Here is a 16,746-nt window from a genome sequence, read left to right as displayed (position 1 = left end):
AATTGTGCTTTTTATCAACATAAAATGACTTTTTGTCTTGGATTTTTTTTGATATTAATATTTTGACCCCATCTTTCTTTTTGTCACTGTTATCATACTTACACACATTTTTATACATGTTCCCTCCTCTTTTTTTATTTTTATTTATATTTATTTATTTATTTATTTATTTATTTTGTGAGGGCATCTCTCATATTTATTGATCAAATGGTTGTTAACGACAATAAAATTATGTATAGGGGAGTCAATGCTCAATGCACAATCATTAATACACCCCAAGCCTAATTTTCGTCAGTCTCCAATCTTCTGAGGCATAACAAACAAGTTCTTACATGGAGAACAAATTCTTACATAATGAATAAGTTACATAGTGAACAGTACAAGGGCAGTCATCACAGAAACTTTCGGTTTTGCTCATGCATTATGAACTATAAACAGTCAGTTCAAATATGAATACTCATTTGGTTTTTATACTTGATTTATATGTGGATACCACATTTCTCTCTTTATTATTATTATTTTTAATAAAATGCTGAAGTGGTAGGTAGATACAAGATAAAGGTAGAAAACATAGTTTAGTGTTGTAAGAGAGCAAATGTAGATGATCAGGTGTGTGCCTGTAGACTATGTGTTAATCCAAGCTAGATAAGGGCAATAAAACATCCATGTATGCAGAAGATTTCTCTCAGAACAGGGGGGGTGAGGTTCTAAGCCTCACCTCTGTTGATCCCCAATTTCTCACCTGATGGCCCCCCTGCGACTGTGTCTGTCTTAGGTTGTTCCTCCCTTGAGGAATCTTACCCGTCTCTGGCTAACCAGTCATCTTCCGGGGCCATACAGGGAAATGTAAAGTTGGTAAGTGAGAGAGAAGCCTTACTGTTTGAAAAGGTTAGCTTTTTACTTCTTTGCATATTTATGCCCTGTGGCTTCTATGCCCAGCATTTGTCTTGAGGTATCTTTACCACTTGGAAGAATTATGATACTCGGTAAATTTGATATGAGGCACGAATTCTATTTAAGGGTTGTAATTAGGAAGGAAGAAGAAAAGCTATAGAAGTAACAGGCGGAAGAAAACATGGGAAGATTGATTATTTCTTTGACATATCTTCTTGTAGAGTAACTTCAGCATGTATAGGTTTTAAACTACTAATTAAATTGCACACACACATTAACATAATAGGAGTATAGTTACATAACCAAAGCATACCTGTAATAACCAGCCATCTCCAGTGAAACCAAGAAAACCAGTTAGGCACCTTAGGCATTTGTGAAAACTTATCTATGATATGGTGGATATTGTCCAACTGAACTTGAACAGTCTGAGAGAAATCAGACAAATTAAAACAACCCATTCCTGGGGAATGTTCACATCCCTTATGTTCTTTTAACAGTAAATAGTCTGTAGTTGTAAGATTTTGGAGCGCTACAATTTGCACTTCTCCTAATTCTTGGTTGAGTTCCAACAGTATAGATCCAGTCAAATTTGTTGTTTTACTTTATGCACAGGCCAGCTTAGATATCTCCTTCCTCATTCCCATGGCAAGTCCAGGAGCTGGTGGGATGAGTGCATCTACAGCTGTAGCAGTGCGTGGATCGTTGTTGGGGTTTTTTGATGATCATCTTCTGGCATGAGTCTTCCAGAGAGTGCTGATGTTGGAAGTTCTCTTTCATATCGTATCTTAGTTCATTTTCGGGGTAGCCCAATTAGGCTTTGATCTTCTGTATAGACGCAAACAGACCCTTTGCCTACACTTTTATATGCCCTTTATACCCTTGTGTAGAACTCATTGGAGGTTACCACACAGGAACTGCCTTTTTTTTTTTTTTTTTTTTTTTGGTATCACTAATCTACACTTACATGATGAATATTATGTTTACTAGGCTCTCCCCTATACCAGGTCTCCCCTATAAACCCCTTTACAGTCACTGTCCATCAGCATAGCAAAATGTTGTAGAATCACTACTTGCCTTCTCTGTGTTGTACAGCCCTCCCTTTTCTCCCACCCCCCCATGCATGTTAATCTTAATACCCCCCTACTTCTCCCCCCCTTATCCCTCCCTACCCACCCATCCTCCCCAGTCCCTTTCCCTTTGGTACCTGTTAGTCCATTCTTGAGTTCTGTGATTCTGCTGCTGTTTTGTTCCTTCAGTTTTTCCTTTGTTCTTATATTCCACAGATAAGTGAAATCATTTGGTATTTCTCTTTCTCCGCTTGGCTTGTTTCACTGAGCATAATACCCTCCAGCTCCATCCATGTTGCTGCAAATGATTGGATTTGCCCTTTTCTTATGGCTGAGTAGTATTCCATTGTGTATATGTACCACATCTTCTTTATCCATTCATCTATTGATGGACATTTAGGTTGCTTCCAATTCTTGGCTATTGTAAATAGTGCTGCAATAAACATAGGGGTGCATCTGTCTTTCTCAAACTTGATTGCTGCGTTCTTAGGGTAAATTCCTAGGAGTGGAATTCCTGGGTCAAATGGTAAGTCTGTTTTGAGCATTTTGATGTACCTCCATACTGCTTTCCACAATGGTTGAACTAACTTACATTCCCACCAGCAGTGTAGGAGGGTTCCCCTTTCTCCACAGCCTCGCCAACATTTGTTGTTGTTTGTCTTTTGGATGGCAGCCATCCTTACTGGTGTGAGGTGATACCTCATTGTAGTTTTAATTTGCATTTCTCTGATAATTAGCGATGTGGAGCATCTTTTCATGTGTCTGTTGGCCATCTGTATTTCTTTTTTTGAGAACTGTCTGTTCAGTTCCTCTGCCCATTTTTTAATTGGGTTATTTGTTTTTTGTTTGTTGAGGCGTGAGAGCTCCTTATATATTCTGGACGTCAAGCCTTTATCGGATGTGTCATTTTCAAATATATTCTCCCATACTGTAGGGATCCTTCTTGTTCTATTGATGGTGTCTTTTGCTGTACAGAAGCTTTTCAGCTTAATATAGTCCCACTTACTCATTTTTGCTGTTGTTTTCCTTGCCCGGGGAGATATGTTCAAGAAGAGGTCACTCATGTTTGTGTCTAAGAGGTTTGTGCCTATGTTTTCTTCCAAGAGTTTAATGGTTTCATGGCTTACATTCAGGTCTTTGATCCATTTTGAGTTTACTTTTGTATATGGGGTTAGACAATGGTCCAGTTTCATTCTCCTACATGTAGCTGTCCAGTTTTGCCAGCACCACCTGTTGAAGAGACTGTCATTTTGCCATTGTATGTCCATGGCTCCTTTATCAAATATTAATTGACCATATATGTCTGGGTTAATGTCTGGATTCTCTAGTCTGTTCCATTGGTCTATGGCTCTGCTCTTGTGCCAGTACCAAATTGTCTTGATTACTATGGCTTTATAGTAGAGCTTGAAGTTGGGGAGTGAGATCCCCCCTACTTTATTCTTCTTTCTCAGGATTGCTTTGGCTATTCGGGGTCTTTGGTGTTTCCATATGAATTTTTGAATTATTTGTTCCAGTTCATTGAAGAATGTTGCTGGTAGTTTCATAGGGATTGCATCAAATCTGTATATTGCTTTGGGCAGGATGGCCATTTTGACGATATTAATTCTTCCTAGCCACGAGCATGGGATGAGTTTCCATCTGTTAGTGTCCCCTTTAATTTCTCTTAAGAGTGACTTGTAGTTTTCAGAGTATAAGTCTTTCACTTCTTTGGTTAGGTTTATTCCTAGGTATTTTATTTTTTTTGGTGCAATTGTGAATGGAGTTGTTTTCCTGATTTCTCTTTCTGTTGGTTCATTGTTAGTATATAGGAAAGCCACAGATTTCTGTGTGTTGATTTTGTATCCTGCAACTTTGCTGTATTCCGATATCAGTTCTAGTAGTTTTGGGGTGGAGTCTTTAGGGTTTTTTATGTACAGTATCATGTCATCTGCAAATAGTGACAGTTTAACTTCTTCTTTACCAGTCTGGATTCCTTGTATTTCTTTATTTTGTCTGATTGCCATGGCTAGGACCTCCAGTACTATGTTAAATAACAGTGGAGAGAGTGGGCATCCCTGTCTAGTTCCCGATCTCAGAGGAAATGCTTTCAGCTTCTCGCTGTTCAATATAATGTTGGCTGTGGGTTTATCATAGATGGCCTTTATTATGTTGAGGTACTTGCCCTCTATTCCCATTTTGCTGAGAGTTTTTAACATGAATGGATGTTGAACTTTGTCAAATGCTTTTTCAGCATCTATGGAGATGATCATGTGGTTTTTGTCTTTCTTTTTGTTGATGTGGTGGATGATGTTGATGGACTTTCGAATGTTGTACCATCCTTGCATCCCTGGGATGAATCCCACTTGGTCATGGTGTATGATCCTTTTGATGTATTTTTGAATTCGGTTTGCTAATATTTTGTTGAGTATTTTTGCATCTACGTTCATCAGGGATATTGGTCTGTAGTTTTCTTTTTTGGTGGGGTCTTTGCCTGGTTTTGGTATTAGGGTGATGTTAGCTTCATAGAATGAGTTTGGGAGTATCCCCTCCTCCTCTATTTTTTGGAAAACTTTAAGGAGAATGGGTATTATGTCTTCCCTGTATGTCTGATAAAATTCCGAGGTAAATCCATCTGGCCCGGGGGTTTTGTTCTTTGGTAGTTTTTTGATTACCGCTTCAATTTCGTTGCTGGTAATTGGTCTGTTTAGATTTTCTGTTTCTTCCTGGGTCAATCTTGGAAGGTTGTATTTTTCTAGGAAGTTGTCCATTTCTCCTAGGTTTCCCAGCTTGTTAGCATCTAGGTTTTCATAGTATTCTCCAATAATTCTTTGCATTTCCGTGGGGTCCGTCGTGATTTTTCCTTTCTCGTTTCTGATACTGTTGATTTGTGTTGACTCTCTTTTCTTCTTAATAAGTCTGGCTAGAGGCTTATCTATTTTGTTTATTTTCTCGAAGAACCAGCTCTTGGTTTCATTGATTTTTGCTATTGTTTTATTCTTCTCAATTTTATTTATTTCTTCTCTGATCTTTATTATGTCCCTCCTTCTGTTGACCTTAGGCCTCATCTGTTCTTCTTTTTCCAATTTCGATAATTGTGACATTAGACCATTCATTTGTGATTGCTCTTCCTTTTTTAAATATGCTTGGATTGCTATATACTTTCCTCTTAAGACTGCTTTTGCTGTGTCCCACAGAAGTTGGGGCTTAGTGTTGTTGTTGTCATTTGTTTCCATATATTGCTGGATCTCCATTTTGATTTGGTCATTGATCCATTGATTATTTAGGAGCGTGTTGTTAAGCCTCCATGTGTTTGTGAGCCTCTTTGCTTTCTTTGTACAGTTTATTTCTAGTTTTATGCCTTTGTGGTCTGAAAAGTTGGTTGGTAGGATTTCAATCTTTTGGAATTTTCTGAGGCTCTTTTTGTGGCCTAGTATGTGGTCTATTCTGGAGAATGTTCCATGTGCACTTGAGAAGAATGTATATCCCGCTGCTTTTGGATGTAGAGTTCTGTAGATGTCTATTAGGTCCATCTGCTCTACTGTGTTGTTCAGTGCTTCCGTGTCCTTACTTATTTTCTGCCCAGTGGATCTATCCTTTGGGGTGAGTGGTGTGTTGAAGTCTCCTAGAATGAATGCATTGCAGTCTATATCCCCCTTTAGTTCTGTTAGTATTTGTTTCACATATGCTGGTGCTCCTGTGTTGGGTGCATATATATTTAGAATGGTTATATCCTCTTGTTGGACTGAGCCCTTTATCATTATGTAGTGTCCTTCTTTATCTCTTGTTACTTTCTTTGTTTTGAAGTCTATTTTGTCTGATATTAGTACTGCAACCCCTGCTTTCTTCTCACTGTTGTTTGCTTGAAATATGTTTTTCCATCCCTTGACTTTTAGTCTGTACATGTCTTTGGGTTTGAGGTGAGTTTCTTGTAAGCAGCTTATAGATGGGTCTTGCTTTTTTATCCATTCTGTTACTCTGTCTTTTGATTGGTGCATTCAACCCATTAACATTTAGGGTGACTATTGAAAGATATGTACTTATTGCCATTGCAGGCTTTAAATTCGTGGTTACCAAAGGTTCAAGGTTAGCCTCTTTAGTATCTTACTGCCTAACTTAGCTCACTTATTGAGCTGTTATATACACTGTCTGGAGATTCTTTTCTTCTCTCCCTTCTTTTTCCTCCCCCTCGATTCTTCATATGTTGGGTGTTTTGTGCTGTGCTCTTTCTAGGAGTGCTCCCATCTAGAGCAGTCCCTGTAAGATGTTCTGTAGAGGTGGTTTGTGGAAAGCAAATTCCCTCAGCTTTTGTTTGTCTGGGAATTGTTTAATCCCACCATCATATTTGAATGATAGTCGTGCTGGATACAGTATCCTTGGTTCAAGGCCCTTCTGTTTCATTGTATTAAATATATCATGCCATTCTCTTCTGGCCTGTAGGGTTTCTGTTGAGAAATCTGACGTTAGCCTGATGGGTTTCCCTTTATAGGTGACCTTTTTCTCTCTAGCTGCCTTTAACACTCTTTCCTTGTCCTTGATCTTTGCCATTTTAATTATTATGTGTCTTGGTGTTGTCCTTCTTGGATCCTTTCTGTTGGGGGTTCTGTGTATTTCCGTGGTCTGTTCGATTACTTCCTCCCCCAGTGTGGGGAAGTTTTCAGCAATTATTTCTTCTAAGATACTTTCCATCTCTTTTCCTCTCTCTTCTTCTTCTGGGACCCCTATAATACGGATATTGTTCCTTTTGGATTGGTCACACAGTTCTCTTAATATTGTTTCATTCCTGGAGATCCTTTTGTCTCTCTCTATGTCAGCTTCTATGCGTTCCTGTTCTCTGATTTCAATTCCATCAATGGCCTCTTGCATTCTATCCATCTGCTTATAAACCCTTCCAGAGTTTGTTTCATTTCTGCGATCTCCTTTCTGGCATCTGTGATCTCCTTCCGGACTTCATCCCATTTCTCTTGCGTATTTCTCTGCATCTCTGTCAGCATGTTTATGATTCTTATTTTGAATTCTTTGTCAGGAAGACTGGTTAGGTCTGTCTCCTTCTCTGGTGTTGTCTCTGTGATCTTTGTCTGCCTGTAGCTTTGCCTTTTCATGGTGATAGGAATAGTCTGCAGAACTGGGACGAGTGACGGCTGGAAGGACTTCCTTTCTTGTTGGTTTGTGGCCCTCCTCTCCTGGGAGAACAGCGACCTCTAGTGGCTTGTGCTGCGCAGCTGGGCGCAGACAGGGTTTCTGCTTCCTGCCCGGTTGCTATGGAGTTAATCTCCGCTGTTGCTGTGGGCGTGGCCTGGCTCGGGCTGCTACTCCAAAATGGTGGAGTTGCGTTGGAGCAGGAGCTGCTGGGAGGCTATTTATCTCCGTAAGGGGCCTCCCTGCTCCCTGTAGCCCAGGGGTTAGGGTGCCCAGAGATCCCGGATTCCCTACCTCTGGATTAAGTGACCCGCCCTGCCCCTTTAAGTCTTCCAAAAAGCACCCGCCAAAACAAAACAACGACCACCAAAAAAAAAAAAAAAAAAAGAAAAAAATTTTTACATTAAAAAAAAAAAGGTTTTAATTAAAAAAAAAAAAGGTGGTCTTTCGTTTTTCTTTATTCTCCGGTGCCAGCCTCAGGCCTCTGCTCACTGGTCTTTCTGCCCTGATTCCCTAGTATTGGGGTCCCTATCCCTTTAAGACTTCCAAAAAGCGCTCGCCAAAACAAAACAGCAAAAAAGCAAAAAAAAAAAAAAATGGTCGCGCACTTTTCTTATGTCCTCTGGCGCCCGGCCTCCAGTGCCCGCTCACTGTTCTTGCTGCCCTGTTTTCCTAGTATCGAGGGCCCTGCACTCTGGCCCGGATGGCTGGGGCTGGGTGCTCGGCAGTCCTGGGCTCCGTCTCCCTCCCGCTCTGCCTGCTCTTCTCCCGCCGGGAGCTGGGGGGAGGGGCGCTCGGCTCCCGCGGGGCCGGGGCTTGTATCTTACCCCCTTCGCGAGGCGCTGGGTTCTCTCAGGTGCGGATGTGGTCTGGATATTGTCCTGTGTCCTCTGGTCTTTATTCTGGGAAGGGTTGTCTTTGTTATATTTTCATAGATATATGTGGTTTTGGGAGGAGATTTCCGCTGCTCTACTCACGCCGCCATCTTCCCTCCCTCCTCCCCTCTTTTGTTAATTATATATTCAAGTGCTTTGCCTATCTATGAGGTCTTAGTGTTTTCATGTAAATTTGCATGAAGATTTTACATATGAAAAATATTCTTTTCCCCTTTCTTGTAAACATTGTTTCTAACTGCTTGAAATATAATCCTTATTTTTTTATGTGCAGAATTCTTTTGGATCCAATCTATTAGTGTTTCCTTATGAAATTTCCTTTGTTGCTTTTATACTTAGAATATACTCCTCCATATTCTTTTTTGTAATGTGAATTATATAACTTAACTTTTCAATTTGTATGCAGTTTATTTTAATGTATGGTGTAAAGTACAGATCTAAATGAATGTTTTTTCCAAGTAGCTACCCAAATATTCTGGCATCACTTATTAAATAATTCTTTCTTCCTAGCTTATGTGAAATACTGAAAATTGGCTTGCTCAAAATTCCAGTCTAGCCTCCAAGTAAGCCTTCCCTATATTGTAGAGGCTAGGGATCTGAAAACCACATTTCCTGGCCTCTCTTGGCAGCTGAGATTCAGGTATAATTCTGGTTCCACCAGTCACATGTGCCAACACAACACTTACTTTCAGAATCATGTTAATGCAAGAAAAGCAGAAGACATTTAATTTGCCACAAATTATGGCAGAGGCAGAGTAGTCTCATAATCAGTGGATTCCTGATGTGACAGCCTCCAACCGTGGCCGTGGTAGCTTTTATGATTGTGATAGGAACCACATAAGTCTAGGGGCTGGGAATTATTTCTGGAAGCTAAGTCCAGAATCTGCTTCTCCAGCGTTTCCAAAGATTTGGTAATATCTGGCGATAAATCCTTTTCCAGCAAAGGAGAAAGAACAGTTTGTTCTCTGCAACTGAATCCCATCCTGTACATTGACTTGTTTTAGGTAAGTTTTACATGAAAGTTTTATATGCACAAAGGCCTAGTTTTAGATATATGTTCTTTCCCATTGAATTGTCTATCTTTGTGCCAGTATAAAATGAGCTATTACAACTTTATAATATGTTTTAATATATGACAGGCCTAGTACAAAAAAATTTATACTAGATGAACTTTAGTATCACTCTGACAATTTCCTCACAGTCCTCACCCCTGCCTAGTGGGGGTTTTGATTCAATCTGCCATTTGAAGCTGCTCATCCTCTGGGCTGGGGGTCCAGGTTGGACTCACAGTGTCTTGATAATTAACTTATTATATCTGTTGCAAAATAATTCTAAGAATTGAAGGTAGTGGTTTGAATAATAACATGTGACAATCTTCATGGCTTTATAATTGTCCCTGCCAAAACTTTGTATTTTTATATCAGATAACTTCTGAAAATTTCCAGTGCATATCACAGAGGTCTGGATACTTCAGTACATCTATAACCTGGAGAATGACCAACGGTTATGTGAGGAGAGGCTGGGTCCAAGATTATTTACAACTGCGTTCTGTAGGCATAGGTAAATCTAGACTCTGAGAGACTGAAATAGAGCCAAGCCTCCAGGATAAACCCAGCAACTTTGTTTCTCTTTCTTTCTTTCTAGGTACTTATAAGAGCACTAATCTAGAGGCAAGCATAGGTGGGTTCTGATTTTGACTATAGTCCAGCTAATTGGGGCAGAACATTTAACTTCTCTGAGACTTCATCGGACACTACAGGAATGATAACTGTTCTGTGCAAGTCATTCATTATGTGTAGGTATCATGTAAACTGTGCCATGCCATACAAATATGAATTAACATGTTTCCTGTCTTTTATCACCTTTTTTGCCTAACTTGACATTTAAGACATTCTGCTTTATTTTCTCCATCAAACTTTTCAGCCATCTCTGATTTTTCTTGACTTTCTCTAAGTCCCAAACAGCTACTCATTTGGCTTAGTTATCAGTGCACACTTAATTTTCTAGCCTTTGTGAGATCCTTGTCCTCTTCTCATATGGTTCAGCCCTTACAAATGGGGAAAATTCTTGTTACACATTAATTTCTTAAAGCCACCGGTGTCTCCTCAAGCCACAAAACAGTGATCACAAAATAAAGATGGATATTGACAAAAAAATATGAGCTTAGATTTATACCTGCTTTAAACTTTCATTTGCCTTTTAAAATATAATAGTTTAAGAAAGCTATAGATTACTAGGTGTAGAATGGTCCTGGGATTAGACGTAGTAACAAAGAGGTCTGGGCACTCAATACTGTATTGAATTAAAATCCCAATGGAATTTGGGTGCTGGGGAGGTGAGACAGGGAGAATTTGTGAACACTTGACAGTGCTTCTTAGGCTCATTTGGAAAAACAGCTAGGTGACAATGGATATTTTTTAAAAGAAAAATCCAGAGGCCTTGCCTGGCCAGAATTGAAAGCTCATTACTAAGCTATTTAATCACTCTGTCCTTTGTGCTTTAAGGCATTCTGCTTCCTCATGCATAAGGTAGTTTCATAAAACTTTAGTAAACAAAAAAAGCTATCACATACACACACACACACAGTTTACTCCCGTTAGGAGAATGATACGTGATCACAGGATAAAATTTAGAAGTACAGACAATCACAAAGGAAAAATAATCATTTATAATATAAGCAAATTAATATTCTGGTGACTATCCTTCCAATTTTTATATAGAAATTATGTATTTTTTCTTTAGAAATTTTATATAAAAATTTAAATATTAACCTCATATATACATGATACATACAGCTTGCTTTTCCCACTCACTGTGTCATGAAATTTTTCTCCTGATTCCGTGGAATCTTCAGCTTGTACCTCTGGCAATTATACTTTGACAGTGTTGGCCTCTGCTAGATGTGGTTTTCTCTTTCTTTTCTTTATTTTGGCTTAAAAGATGAACACTTATTTTTTTTCTTAAAAACAAAAAGCAGATTTTCAGTTTACACCAGTAGGTGTCATCCATTCACACAAAGCCCAACCCAAGAAACTGAATGTAATTTGACTTAATCTCTGAAATTTCTACCAAATTGTGCTCCAGTTTATCTGAGCCTCTAGGGTGAAGGGCATTTAGGTTCTAAATAGATTTTAGAGAAAATGCTACCTTTGCCCTTAAGGTACTTTCAAAGGAAGAAAGGAAGAAAAGAAGAAAGAAAGAAAGAGAACAGTTTTGAAATGGAACAAATTTTATAAGCCTGGAGTTATCATTTTATATCCTAAAAATCATTAATTATTGATTACAAATTCTGATTACAAATTTTCTACCCATGGAAGGTCAAAGATGCTAGTCATGGTTTTCAGAAAGATCATCAGTATTGATCTTGTGTATAAAAATTGAGATGAGCCAAAATATAAGATATTTTTAACACTTAACATTTTTAACATTTCACATTTCATAATTTCAAAAATCATGACAAAATCATGAAATGTTAAAATTGTAATAACTAGATTTTTGGTATCATGTAATAGCTCTCTTATGAGCTTTCACACACCTAATTTTTTGATCCTCACAAGACTCCTCTGAGGTTATAAATAAGCAAACTTCTGTTCAGAGGCATAAACTTCTGTTAGGCATCTTGCTCAGGGCCGCACTGCTGATGAACAATGAAGCCTAGAACAAGGCTCTTCTGACTTTACATGCAAACTACCAAATGAGTGTTAGCCTTTAGTGCAGAGGTTAAAAATTGATAGGCTATTGGCCAAACTTGGTCTTCAGATATGTTTTGTTTGCTTCCCATGCTATTCTCAAAAATACAAATTTTTTGAGTATATGAGTTTATGAATCTTTTGAGTTTCAATCTTTTGAGAAATATTATGTACTTATTTCAATGGTGGTATGATGGTTCAAAACATTTTTTGGATAGCTTTCAGAATCAGGGTAACAGACACAAGAAAAATGATGCTGGTATTTTAGCCCATTTAATATTTTAATTAGTAGTGGCATTATTTTCTTGATCACTTTGGGTGGAATATACAGAGAAGAAAACAGAAGATTGAAGCAACATCTGGGGAATATCAGCATCAACATTTAGGAGGAGAGAGAAACTAGAAGTGGGAAAGAAGGGATGTCTGAAAGATGGAGGTTAAAAAAGAAAGCAGTGATTCTGACCATATGACCAACAAAGGGACTTGGATGAGATATTTGAAGTTAGGAGGATAAAGATTTTCTTCTGACAGGCTTTATTCAACACAGAATAGATCAGAATAGAGGCAGTCAAAGTATCTTAAAAGATCAGAATGGCTCTTAGTTCCGGTAATTCAATTAGGAATGGGTGGTTCTGTCTCAAGATAAAGTAAGTGTAACATCACCGTAAAGTCAGTATAGTGCCAAATGGTTCACAGAGGTCACGGGAGGGAAGGAGAGTGTTGGGTGCAGTCAGCAACGTGCAGCTCATGGGTGAGTTCAGGGAAAGCAGTTTCAATGGGGTGATAGAGAGAGAAACCAATCCACAGTGGGCTGAGGAACCTCTAGGAAGCAGTGAAGGGTGGGGACTGAGGGTCGATGTCTCCTTACCAAGAAAGGAGAGAGAGACTGAGGACATGTGTTTCATGTGTTCATGATTGGAGACATTCTAGCATGTGTATGAGTGGAGGGGAAGAATCTTAGGAAGATGGTCCAGGGGGAAAACACAGGATCCAGGATCCAGAGCCCTGGAGAGGTTGGAGGGAATGGGATGCATTCTAAGCAATGGCACCATCATCAGAATGAAGGCCTTGATGACAGAGTGACTAAGATGGGGCTGTTTTTTGTTAAAAACACTAATCATATCACTTTATAGTCACATCTTACACTGTGATTTCTTTTTCACCATTCATGGAAATGTGCAGTTAGTGTTCTAGGCTATGTGGATTAATGAACAACTTTTATGGGAAAATATTATTTAGTTGTTAGAATTTAATGTTCTTTTATCTGATGAGTAGTGATGGACAAATTCTCAGAAAAGAGATAGGTAGGATGATTAACTATTATACTATTGAATTAATTTCAATGTGAATTATGAACACAGCTATATAATATTCTGCCCTCATAAATGATTCAGAAAACAAACTGTTAATTTGTGACGGACGGTTCCTGAGGTAATATGTTTCCTTCAAAAGTCAAGGATTCTTCAAACATTCATTCAACAAACAGTTGTGGAACACCTACTGTGTCCCAGGTGCTGTGCGGGGCACTGCCAATTAGGCTGCAAAGAAAGCTTTGCAGTCCTTGTTGTGCCGCTGCTTGCAGCTCAAAAGGGGTTTCAGGAAAGCGCACAGTCCACTGCACTTTGCGGTGGAGGGTCCTAGGTTCAGAAGGACTTGGGAAAGCTGCCTGATGGACTCGAGTTACAGGAGTGCTTGCTAGTGATGTGTCAGGAGAGCCTTCTTTGATAAACTGATGGCTGTGTAAGCAAAGGCCTAAAGAATGCTAGGATTTCTGCAGAAGAAGGGAGGCTGGCTGGTGAGGATGGGAAGCAGGGACAAAAAGAGGACTCCTGGCAGTTGGAGGAAGAACAGCCTGAGGAATCTGGAGAACTCCCTGTCCTTCAGTATGGCTGAGGCAGTCGGTGCAGGATGAAGAAAGAACAAATGTGGCAAGAGATGAGGCTGCCTTGGAGCCCATGCTGAAGGGTCTTGTGACGGACAGGAAGCCCATGGAGGGTGTAGCGGGGGAGCACAGAGGAGTTAGATTTACAGCTTACAAAGATTACTTACTCTGGTTGCAGTGTGGAAACAGATGGAAATGGGGCAAGAGTGGGGATGGAAACATCAGGAGAGGGATGCTGGGGGCCTGGTCTGACGCAGTGACCCTGGGGGAGAAGGGACGACGCCATGGCGGACGGCCCGGAAGCAGAGCAATGGGGCTTATTGGTGGGTTAGTGGGGAGTGGAGGGGGCTGGTGAGCAGGTTCCTGGGTGATTAAATGGTGCCGCTCAGCAATATAGGGGACACAGGAGGAGAAACAATTTTGATTAGGAAGCCCACTTCTTTTCAATGTTTTTCTATTTCAGATTGGCAGACCGAGCTTAGGTGAAGCACAGATACTTTGGGGGTGCTTTATAACCCCATTGTTTGGACCTAATGGCCCTGGTGTGGGAGCTCTACACAAGCAAATGTTGCTTTCAGTGTGTTTCAGGCAAAGCAAAAAAAAAAATTTACCTGCGGAGCTTCAAGCAGAGCAAGCATGTGGCATCACGGACTCTGGTGCCCACAAGGCAAGTAATAATAAACATTCCCCTTTTCATGTGACAGACTTTCCGTTCCCCACCCTCAATTCAGGCATCTGCATACACAAATCAAAACCCTCTTAAGTCATGGAATGAAACAATGAGAAAAAAATAAAACCAAACAAAAACTGCTTCCTGTGGGGCGAATGGAAATTTTGGCCCAGGCTAATTTCCAGGCACATGAAAAACAGTTCTGAATACTTAAAACCACAAGTGATTGTATTCTTAACTGAGATTTTTGAGAAGAGCAGGCCTGGGAAGGATCACATTAGGGGTCTTTGATATAAGGCACGTTTGCATCGAAGCAAGGCCTGCTCCACTTTAAGAGCAGTTCCCACCAAATGCCTTAGAAACAGAGAAGCGTATTGGTTGGAAAAGAGCAAACAGATTCATGTCAAATAAAAAGCACACATATCCAGCTGAACTAAGGCTGAACCCAATCATAACTTGTAAAATTTTTCTCCCCTTGAGACAGAAACATTGCCCCTAAATTTTATTAGGAAATTTTTGTTTTGCCTTCAGATATTTTGGAACTTCACCTAAGACCTAAGCAGACTTCCCCCACCAAAATGTGAGGCCACGATACCATGTTATCATTAATTTCTGGCCAGATAAATGAAGATTATCTGTGAGTGTAGTGTGGTAATGGAGAGAGTGGGATTCGGTTTCACTGTCTGGGTTTGATCTGACTCCATCACTTACTGGCTGTGTGACCCTGGGCTGATTAGCTCATCTCTCTAACGCTCACGTTCTTCATTTGTGAAATGGAAATGATAATGGGGTGTACTTCCTAGAGTAGTTAGGAGAACTGAATGAGATAATTTGTGTGAATCACAGTGTCTGGCACGGAGTCTGTAATTAAGAATCCATTATTAGATTCCTGGCCTGTTTTCCTCTGCACAACTGCACCTGAGCTCTAGAATTTATGACAGCTTTTATCCAATGAAGTAATGGCAGGCCATACTTGGTTCCAGAGCTAGACCACAACTAGGTTAGAAAATGTCGGTTATCCTCCACTCCCTGTCTTTTTGCTGGAAAAACTCTTCAGCACAATGGCAACAGATCAGGAAACATTTCCTCTTGATGCTGTCAGGGGGCACTGTGGAAGAAAGGAAGAAAATTGGAGAAGCAGATTCCCAGGGTGGCCCAGTCTTCACTGCTCAGGCTAGCTCAACACCTCAAACAACCTCTTTTATACCCACTCCTGGGGCCCAGGAGCCCTCAAACAGGGACCTGGAGAAAACTTAGGGAAATCACGGCAGGACCAGACTCCTTACCTTTGAAAGCCCTTGCCTCGCCTGGTTTCCCTAATTGCTCCTTTATAGCCCCAAACCTGGATTTTGCTTCAGAGTCTGGGCATTTTGGACTGATAACTGCGTTGCCCTGACTAACTGATTTTAACTTCTTACCTGGATTTCACCTCTGCAGGCTGACAGTTGGTCCTATCATGCCACTGCCCAGAAACCCATCCTGGATCCATCATCCTGGAAGCCAGGTCAGACCTCTGGATGGTAGGCTCAGGAGTCCTTGCCACGAGTGGTTCCACCTGCTTTGGTTAAGAACGAGGACCCTGGAGACAGACTCTGCAAATCCTGGCACTGCCACTTACTAACTGTGTGACTTGGGCCAGTACTTCACTGCTCTGTGCCCTGTGTATTCCTTATCTGTAAAATGGGGAGATTAGTAGCTTCCCTCTTATAGGATGGTTCAGAGGATTAAATCAATTGATATATGTACAAAACATAACAAAAATGTATATACACAAATAGTCCATTTAAATAAATGTGAAATAATATTGATGGAATACTCTGTTCATATTATATTATATACATATTAATATATATCATACATTTAGCTTCATATAAGTTTTGCATTAAGATGTGTTATTTCATATAAAACATTTACGTACATATAAATCTAATTACTCATATTATTATCACTGTTGATGTTACTATCTATTCTATCTCCCTGTAGGGATAGAGAGAGCATGGGTAGGCATTTCAACTTTCTTGCTTTCATCTGAGCCTATAGGTGCAAAATCCCTGGTTTCTATGGACTTTGCTGTAATAAGCAGAACAGGATTTAAGCTAGATTAAAACTGACTCTATTATCTGGAAAATTATAAACTGCAATGAATGCCATGTAAATATTTCTCAGATTCCTATGTTGCTCTGCTTTCAGGTAACTTCATTTCAGTTTCTGTTGGAATTTCATTTATTTCCTGTCCTATTTCAAAGCCTTCTACCTTTGGAGCAAATAGCGTAAGATAGAAATGTGTCAAAATATATGTTATTTACATGGCTATTTTTAGATCCTGCTATCTCCAATAACTATTGATTCAGAGGAATAGGGTGGTTCTGAAAAGAATGGGCACTGTCTCTTTCTCTTGTTTCATTGGAACCAGAATGAGGGTAAAATTTTCTTGTCTTCAAAATCATCAACAATCCATGGATTAAGTTTAACCCCCATAAGCAATAATGCCTCCCATCTAGCCATTGACATCAATTAAGAGACATCCCCTTGCCTT

The sequence above is a fragment of the Manis pentadactyla genome, chromosome 6, assembly GCF_030020395.1.
Source record: "Manis pentadactyla isolate mManPen7 chromosome 6, mManPen7.hap1, whole genome shotgun sequence".
In the NCBI taxonomy this organism is placed as follows: domain Eukaryota; kingdom Metazoa; phylum Chordata; class Mammalia; order Pholidota; family Manidae; genus Manis; species Manis pentadactyla.
The sequence above is the reverse complement of the archived record's forward strand: the minus strand, read 5'-3'. Positions refer to the sequence as shown.